This window comes from Mandrillus leucophaeus, unplaced genomic scaffold, assembly GCF_000951045.1.
Source record: "Mandrillus leucophaeus isolate KB7577 unplaced genomic scaffold, Mleu.le_1.0 Scaffold67, whole genome shotgun sequence".
Taxonomy (NCBI): Eukaryota; Metazoa; Chordata; class Mammalia; order Primates; family Cercopithecidae; genus Mandrillus; species Mandrillus leucophaeus.
In genome coordinates, this window is record NW_012107252.1 from 4,789,704 (window position 1) to 4,799,884 (window position 10,181).

Sequence of the window (10,181 nt, forward strand, 5' to 3'; positions counted from 1 at the left end):
TGAATCAGTTACGGCTCCTGCTGCAGAAGGGCTTCCTGTCTGATGGAAGAGACCACCATCAAATACAGTTACAGATGGACCCAAAGTGTAGTTGGGTCAGCCTGTGACAGTAAACTGGATTGGAGTCTCAGTTGTGTATTAATAACTGTGTGACTTTGGGCAGGTTACTTAAGCTCAATGAATCAGTTTCTTCCTCTGTAAGCACCCTATACATAGTAAATATCAAATACAGTTATTATTGTCCACATGATTATCATATTTAGGTGATGGGAGGCCAATGGATGGGATCTAAGCAGGAAAGCGTCCTGGTTAGCTTTGCGTCTCAATCAGGTAGCTTGGGCAGCCTGTGTTCTGTCCCTGCTCAGAGGTACCTCTTCCCTTCACTGAGTTTCCATCCAGCTTCCCCCAGAACTGAGCCCCACCAGACCCTTTCAGGCCTCAGCAGCATCTCCACAAAATCTCTCTGTTGAATTTAGCTGTGCTTCTGTGCCTCAGAATCAGGATGAGTTACTGTCCCTCATTTCACCTCTGTCCACTTGCATTGTTGCCGCTCCAAGAAATTAATCAGGTTTATTAAGCATGACCTCTCTTTCGTGAGCCCTGCTCCTGGCCTGCTGATCTGTACCTGTCTGCTGCTCTCCTGGCTCAGCTCAATTGGAGAGGCCTCAGCCTTCATTACTGCCTTGGTGGGGGCAGGGATAAGTGGCCGGGTGACCACATCTTTTGTTTGCAGAGACTGACGCACCAGGCTAGATCAGAGACAAAGGCAGGACGCTCTGCTAGAGTGAGCACAAGGCCCTTTGTTGCCATGGCTGTGGAAAAATAGGAACAAAAAGGATAAACGTTGCATCCAAATATGCTAATAATTAACACTTAGCACCATGGATATAAAAAGCACTTAATGCTAAATTATAATGATCATAATAACTGGTCTTTATTCAGCCCTACTCCATATGGCACCATGGCTTGGTAGCTAAGTATGTGTGAGCTGGAGCCTAAGTGCTTGGGTCCAAATCCTGGCTCTGCTATTTACTAGCTCTGTGACCTCGGGCAAGTTACTCAAGCTCTCCCATCTCAATCTTTGCACCTGTAAAGCACAGATAATGAAAGTACACAGCTCATAGGGTATACAAGTTCACATTATGCTTAGAAAGCACTTCAACACGGCCTGCCACATGATAAGCACTCAATGAAGATTTTATTTTTATATATATTTTTATAGACATTGATCAGCAAATTTAGACCTCAAAACAAACTTGTGACATAGATATTATTATTCCTATTTACCAGTTTAGGAACTCAAGACTCGGAGAGGTTGAGTAACTTTCCCGAGGTCACCCACCAAGAAAATAGCAGAACCCAGTTCTGTCTGACTATAAAGTCCTACGCTTTCCACCGCACCAGGTGACTGTCTTCCATGAGCTTCTGGCAAGAAGCCCCAGGTCAGTGTAAGGGTACATTGTTGATGACTGTCTCACAGTTCCCTCTTCCCTTTAGTCACAGTTGGAAGGCACTGGGTGTTTTCAGAATGAAGGACAGAGGAGTCCCGAGTACAAGGCAGCTTCATCAATCATTTCTGTCCACTCCAGCCCTGCATTATGCTCAGCCTGCCCTAGATGTGCAAGGCCTAGTTCTCTGGTAGAAGATGGAAGCTTGAGGACTTGCTCAAGCTCCATCACCTATCCGATGATGTGGCTGGCTGAGTGGAGCCACAGGCCAGAAACTGGCCACAGGGCAACAGGTCACACCAGGCACAGGTGCTGGGTAGGTCTGGGGCCAAGGTGGCCTTGGCAGATTTTTGCACCCTAAGACTCTTGGACAGAGTCAAGGAAATGCAGTGAACCTGCACAGCCTAAAGCCCATTGCATTTGAATAGCAGCTCCCTGCCAGGGAACTTAAGATTCCTGAAGGATGTATTTTGTTTTTTAATATGAAGGAATCCCAGAGTCTGGCTTATTACACCTCCTGTGGAGGGGACATCTGGCTGCCAGACCACTGCCCATCACAACAAAAGCAACTTTTGTTCAATATTCAAAAGCAGCTCAATTCCTAAGTGACTGCCTGGGCAAAATAAAACTCAGCCTTACAATGTCCCTGGGAAGGAGAGAAGCCTGGCTATACAATTAACTGCAACCATTCACTGAGCATGACCCTGGTCACAGCCCCCACCCAGCACTTGTCCTTCCAGTTTATGGCTAACTCCTGTGCTCTCCCATGTCCAGACATCCCTTTGCAATCATATGGGAGTGGGCTAGGTCCATCCTTGACTCTGGGAAACATAGCCCTGGCTCCTCAATTAGGACCCAGCTTGGTGTCAGAATAAGGGCTCATGAAAGAACCTCCCTGGATGTCCCCAGGCTATGTCCACATTTAGTTCAAGGTGGCAGAGCCCACTCATGAAAGGACAAGCAAGCTGTCAATGCCATGTGCCCATCCCCTTCCCCAAGCTCTGATCACAGGCCTCCTTCCTCAACCGCTTCCACCCACACCTGCCTCTTGCTTCCCATTCACATCCCTGGGTTTCCAAACGAAGATCAGAGCAGCAGAAAAATGGCCAGGCTGCAGGTTCAGGGAAAATCGCAGGAGCTGTGCGGTTGGACAGACGTGGGTTTGAATTTCACCACTTAACACCTGTGTGACTTGGGCTGGTCACTTAATCTCTAAGTCTCAGTTTTCTCATTTCTAAAAGGGGAGTAATATGTACTCTTAGGATTTCTATAAGGATTAGAAACAGTATGTGTAAGTGTGTTATACCCGGTGGCACTCACTAAATTGTAGCGATTGCCTGACAAAGGTTAGTCTCTTTATATTTATTTACAGTGTAAATACTGTTTCTCTCTTAATTCTTACAATTACCAGGCTGCATGCAGGGTCTGCCCACCACAGATGTTGCTGTGAGGGGCTTGGCTGGGTTGAAGCTAAGCCCTCTTGCTGGGCCTAGACCTTGGTCCAGGGCAGATATGGGAGTTTTGGCTATTTTGTCCGTGGTTGGGTGACCAACTCTCCCAACTGCTTGGGATTATCCCAGCTTTAGCACTGAAAATTCCTTGTCCTTGGAACACTGAAAGTTCAGTCCTGGGAAAACTGGGATGGTTGGTCATCCTATCAAGGCAGCTGGCCAAGACAGATGGAAAGGTATCAGACCTGTGGGAAGAAGCTGGGCTTTTCGACAACCTTCTTGGATGAACACACCAGGCTGGGGACCACTCAGCATAGACTGAGTTAAGCTGAGGCCAATGATGACATCTACAGGTCATGTGCAAAAACTGCAGCCTAGGAATCACCCACTTGGCCCATAAGTGGTTCGTTCATATATTTATTGTGGTTCATATATTCATATATGTATTGTGAATAAACATATTCATATATTTATTGTGCTCTCAACACTGGGCATAAGTCTCGGGGGTGTTGGAAGGCATCCACCGGCAAGTGAAATTTATGCTGAGGCTTGGTGATTCAAAAAGTGTTAGCCAGGTTAAGGTGGGAGGGAAAGAAAGAGTATTCCAGGATGGAGAGAACAGCAAAGAAAAAAGCCCTGAGTGTGAAGGAAAAGAAAACCTTCAAAAAAACAAATTACAGCATGGGGAAGCAGACAGTGGTAACCAAAAAAAGCTGGAGAGTTTGTACTAATCAGCCATGGAAAAGTTTCTGTCTTTACCCTAAGAGCAATCAGAACTTATTGAAAGGTTTTAAAAAGCAGGATAGTAACATAATTAGAGCTGCATTTCTCAAAGTTAACTCTGGCTGCAGGGTGGAGGCTGGTTTAAAGAGTAGCAAACCTATCACTTCAACCCGGGGGGTCAAGGCCACAGTGAACTGAGATCACGCCAGGGCACTCCAGCCTGGGGGACAAAGTGAGACCGTGTCTCAAAAAAAAAAAAAAAAGAGAGTAGCAAGCCTAAAGCCAGAGAGGCAACTAGAATATCATTGCAGTGTCCAGGTGGTACAGAAGGTGGTGGGGACAAGGGGAGGAAAAGAAAGGTGACTGTTGGTAAAAAATAATGGAAAACTGGCTGAGTGCGATAGCTTACACCTATAATCCCAGCACTTTGGGAGGCTGAGGCGGGTGGATCACGAGGTCAGGAGATCAAGACCATCCTGGCTAACACCATGAAACTCCGTCTCTACTAAAAATACAAAAAATCAGCTGGGCATGGTGGCGGGAGCCTGTAGTCCCAGCTACTCAGGAGGCTGAGGCAAGAGAATGGCGTGAACCCGGGAGGTGGAGCTTGCAGTGAGCCAAGATCACGCCACTGCACTCCAGCCTGGGCAACAGAGCGAGACTCCATCTCAAAAAGAAAAAAAAAAAGAAAGAAAGAATGGAAAATTAGCAAGGCATGGTGGTGTGTGACTGTGGTCCTAGCTTCTCGGGAGGCTGAGGCAGGAGGATCACTTACAGCCGGAGAGGCTGAGGTTGCAGTGAGGCATGATTGCACCACTGCACTCCAGTCTGGGCAAAAGAGCGAGAACCTGCCTCAAAAGAAAAAAAAAGGGAAAGAGATTATGGAAATAGAATGGACAGGGCCATGGTGGATTGATGAATAGGGAGGTTCAAAAATGACCTGTAGGTTTCTGGCTAGGAGAGCAGTGGAACAGCTACTGAGATGGGAGCACGAGAAGGGGGAGGATAATGGTGGGTATGATTGATTTGAGGTCCCTGTGGGACATTCAACTCAAGATGACAAATAAGCAGTTGAATAAAGGTTAGCAAGGGAGACTTCACTGTGTGGACCAACTACATATAGATGGTAACCAAAGCCCTGAGCAGCACTAACATTTCAGTGGGCAGAGGAAAGACAACATGGTTAGAGGAAAACCAGGCAAGTGTTCCTCCTCTGGCACAAGAATGTTTCAAAAAGGAGAGAATGGTCAACTGTATAAAGTCTTTTTGAGAAGCAGTGAAATGAGATCTGAAGATTGTCCATAGGATAACATGAAGATCATTGATGACCTTAGAGCCTTTGAAGGTGGAGTGATAGAGAGAAGCCAAATTAGAATGAGTTGTGGAGTGAGTAGGAGGTAAGGCGGTGGAGAAAGTGAGTGCAGACAATTTGAATAAATGTAGCTAAACAAGTCAGCAACAGGAGGGTAAATAGGTAAAATCATAAATTAAACACACACATAGCTTTTACCCCAACAATTCTGCTTCCAAGAAATCAGCCTGGAAACATACTCCACATGTGCACAAAGACCCACAGAAAGGATGTTTACTACACCATTTTATAAACAGCTACAATGTTCATCAATAGAGGGCTGGTTAAATTAATATAACACATCCACATAACAGGGTATTATGTGGTCATTAAAAATATCATGGTAGGTTGGGCACAGTGGCTGACACCTGTAATCCCAGCACTTTGGGAGGCCGAGGCAGGGGATCACCTGAGGTCAAGTGTTCAAGAACAGCATGGCCAACATGAAACTCCGTCTCTAATAAAAATACAAAAATTAGCCGGGCGTGGTGACGAGTGACTGTAATCCCAGCTATTCGGGAGGCTGAGCCAGGAGAATCACTTGAACCCCGGAGGCGGAGGTTGCAATGAGCCGAGATCGTGTCACTGCCTGGGCACAGAGTGAGACTTCTGTTTCAGAAAAAAAAAAAAAAAAAAAATTCATGGTAGGGCTGGGCACAGTGGCTCAGCCTGTAATCTCAGCACTTTGGGAGGCCAAGGGGGGGCAGATCACCTGAGGTCAGGAGTTCCAGACCAGCCTGGCCAACATGGCAGAAACCCCCATCTCCACTAAAAATACAAAAATTAGCCCAGCGTGGTGGCGCACGCCTGTAATCCCAGCTACTTGAGTGGCTGAGACATGAGAATCGTTCAAACCCAGTGGTGTGCCATTGCACTCCAGTCTGGGCAACAGAGCCAGACTCCATTAAAAAAAAAAAAAAAAAGTACATATGGTAAATATTACGTGTATTTTACCAAAACAATTTTTTATTTTTAAGGCAGTCTTGCCCTGTCGCCCCGTCTGGAGTGCAGTAGTGCGATCACAGCTCACTGCAGCCTTAACCTCCCCCAGCTCAGGAGATCCTCCCACCTCAGCCTCCCGAGTAGCTGGGACCACAGGCCTGCGCCACCACACCCGGCTAATTTTTGTATTTTTGTAAAGACCATGTTGGCCAGGCGGGTCTCGAACTCGTGATCTCAAGTGATCCGCCCGCCTCGGTCTCCCAAAGCGCTGGGATTACAGGCGTCAGCCACCGTACCTAGCCGAAAAAGAATTTTTTAAAGTCACCATCTCTGCGAGGTTTTTCTGGGCCATCCCCAGGTAAAATATCAAGGCCTCCACAAGCCGGAAGAGAGTCGGAGTCCTGTGGGGGAGGCAGGGGCGTGTCCAGAAAGGCGGGAGCTTCCGAGCTGCCTCCACGGGAAGGGAAAGGGGCGGGAGCTTGGAGGGGGCGGGTCCAGAACGGCTGGAGCTTCCGGGGCCGCCGCCTCTGGAAGGAAAAGGGGAGGGAGCCTAGAGGGGGCGGCACCAGGAAGGAGAGGGCTTGGGTTTTTGGGGTGTCAGCCGGCGCCCGCTGGGATAGGCAAGAGAGGGAAAGGCCGAGGCTTACGGTTTCGGAGTGAGGGGAGCTGCTCGGCAAGCCGCCGCGCCTGGGTTAAGAGCAGTAGGAGGAACGTGGCTTCACGACTTCGGCTCCTTGGCCATCCACAGCCGGGCCTCCGCCTCTGCTGACCTGGCTGCTGTAGAAGGCAGAAGAGGCCTGAAGCCTGCAGCAGCAGCACCACCACCCTTCCTCGCGGCCCCGTGCGCCCTCCAGTGGCGTCATCCCGTTCGCTTTGGTCTCGACCGGCGCTCCTATCCTCCGCAGCTGCACCCCTTGGGAGGGCAATCGCGGCCAGGCTCCGAGGACCCATCTTGTGAAAGTTCCCCGTGGTCCTGAGTTTAAGGGAAAAGGGGTCGTACGTGGGCCACGGCCGGAAGGGAGACCCAACATCCATGATGACGTCTGCCCGCCAGCCTCCCTCTTCAGAGCCAAGTCTGTGCCTTGCATCAAAGTCAAGCACAGGGCTCTTGTAGGGCACCGAGCCCCAGCCAAATCACCCTTTTCTTTCAGATAGCCCCCACTTACGCCCAGAAACCTTACTCTCTCCCTGTGGAGCAGGTGGGAAGTGAAAGGCCGGGGGGCCTGTTTCTGCTCCCTCTGTCTGTACCTGTGGCCCTTGAGTGAAAGCCCCAGCCATTGGACCAAAGACCTGAAGGTTCCAGGATTGCTCACTTGGGACCCTGACTATGAAGGGTCAAGATAGTCCATTCTGCCCCAGCACTCAGAACCTTATTACCAAGGCCCCTGCCCCAGGAATCCACCATCAAAACCAGGGCCCTGCCAGTGCCTTCCCAGTGTTAGGCCTAGGGAAGAGTAGCCCCATTATGCCTGTTATTCCTGATCCTTCTGCAGTCTCTCTCTTTGTGACCCCATGGCCTTTGCTGCGATGGCTGCCCTGGCTCCACAGAGTGCCAGGTCAGAGCCACCCTGGCCTACATAGGTTCACAGGCTAAAACCTGGGCCTCCTGCCAGGCTGCAACTCCCAGCTGCACACCGCAACCTGAGAAATCTCAGCACAGTCTAAGTAGTAGTAATGGGGTCGCTTCCGACTCCCTGGGGAAGGGAGATGAGGGCCTCTAGCTCTCCATGCCCAGTCTCTCATCAAAGTCATTTAAGGCCCCAGCGACCCCAGGGTTCAGCAGCATTCTGTTCATCATGAGCAGAGGGGTGACTGAATAGAATGGGAGGCAGGTGTGGCCTGAGCAGTTCCCAACTTGAATTTTCCTTTGAGCTTAGTGATTTGGGGCGGGGTTGGGGGGGGGCAGTTTGAGATATTTTCCCTTCACTTGTGGGAAATCTTCGGCCCCACAAATCAGTAAGCTGAAAGGAAAAGTCAAGCTGGGAACTACTCAGGGCAAACCTGCCTCCCATTTGATTCAAAGTCACTCCTCTGCTCACTGAGATAGACACATACCTGATTGCCTCCTTTGGAGAGGCTTATCAGAAAACAAAATAATGCAACCATTTGTCTCTCACTTACCTGCAACCTGGAAGCCCCCTCCCCGGTTGGAGTTGTCCCCGCCTTTCTGGACGGAACCAACGTACCTCTTACGTATGTTGATTAATGTCTCATGTCTCCCTAAAATGTATGAAAAACTGTGCCCCGACCGCCTTGGGCACATGGCGTCGGGACTCCCTGAGGCTGTGTCACGGGCACGCATCCTCAACCTTGGCAAAATAAAGTTTCTGAGTTAACTGAGACCTGTCTCAAATTTTCAGAGTTCACATTTTGGTAACCGTTGAGGGATTCTGAGTGGAGATGCCCCTGACTTTTGACAGATCTGTCAGTGCTTGGTACCAGCAGGAGCTAACTTTATGCCAAACCAATAAGACAATTTACTGAGGTCTGAGAGTACCCCCTCCAGAGAATCCCTGATCTCCCAAAATTTGGTCAAGAGCTAAAGTTTATTTTGCTGTACAGCTCCTCTTTTTCTAGAGTTTTACTTGCTTGCAACACAAGGAAGGCAGCTTTTTTCCTGCTTCCATGACAATAGAATGCAAATAACTCCTATGGAGTTTGAGCTTGCTTCTAACAGGGAAGGTGAGTTTGTTTCTTTTTTGTTTTTTGGTTTTTTCCTGCTTCTAGGGTGGTAGAAAGCAACCTTCAGCCTGAGACTCATCCCTAGATAAGTAACTGAATTGGGGTTTCTCTTGGATAAAGTTAAGATTAACAACCAGCTGGTCTTAATTTCTCCTTACCATTAGAGCGCTCGGTGATCTTATTGTTGGTGTTTTGTTGTTATTTTTGTTCCGGTCTGAAGTTGTTGTTTAAGGATCCTAATTCTAGTTCAGAGATGCATTCTAAAGGGTCTTCTCTATTGCTTTTTCTCCCAAATTTAAACTTAATTCGGTTTGTCTGTGTGTATTTGCGTGAAGAAGTGAACTGTTGTTTTCATAAGTTAATGACAGTTTTCTCAGCTCCAAAGAGAAAGGGCATTTACTCCTCCCAGCTGGAAGCGCCCCTGGGTGACTGGAGGCCTCATGGGAGTCTCTGGGGGGTTGACCCCTTGCGACAGGCAGCGCCCTGAAGGGAAATCCCTAATAAAAATTATTTTTAAAAATGGCTCATCCAGGAAACGCATATAAGGGCTGATCACCCAGCCTTCTGAGCCCTCTCTGAGGTCATAAACCTCTGGAGAGAGAAACCCAGACATGTAAGAGGGTGGAAACGACTCAGCGATGACACACTGTAGCGTCCTGCCCACAAGCAGCACATATCAGTCCACCACAAAAAAAAACCTGGGCCACAGCTCAGTTCCTCCTATTAAGACAAAAAAAAAAAAAAAAAAAAGTTGGAACCAATCTAAGAATGAGGAGGAAACAAGGAGAATGAACCCCTTTCGAGCACTCCATAGAGTTGATGGCACCTCTGCTTGCCAAAGTTTATGAAAATGGAAATAATATGGCCTTTGTGCACATTTACATTAAGGAAAAAGAGCCTTAAGATCGACCTGCAAATTATAGAGTTCCTAAGTGCTCTTTTTCTCTATTTTTTTCTTTTCTGCCTGCTCTAAATCTGCTGTTATTTTTCTATTAAGATAAAAAGCACTGTATCCAACAAGTTCTTTTTGCAGGCTAGCGAATTTGTGTTTATCTCATGGCTAAAAGTTCTGAAGTAAAAGCTATAGGATATTTGTTTATGTGTGTGTCTATGTGTGTGTATATATATATATTTAAAAGACCTTTATAATTTCTACAATTTTATGCTTAATTGGCAATTAAATCTGTTTTAATTTCCCTCTAGCACACCAAACATTTTCTGTCCGACCTTATAATGTAAATTTTGCTATTTGACTTTCACCTGAGTTGTTTCTTTAATATGCAAATTTAAAGCTATTTACCTGAAAACTCCCCAGGGTTATGAAATAGGTCATCAAGAATCTGAAAGTCTGGCCAGGCCCGGTGGCTCAAGCCTGTAATCCCAGCACTTTGGGAGGCCGAGACCATCCTGACTAACACGTTGAAACCCTGTCTCTACTAAAAAATACAAAAAAAGGCCGGGCGCGGTGGTTCACGCCTGTAATCCTAGCACTTTGGGAGGCCGAGGTGGGCGGATCACAAGGTCAGGAGATCGAGACCACGGTGAAACACCGTCTCTACTAAAAATACAAAAAATTAGCCGGGC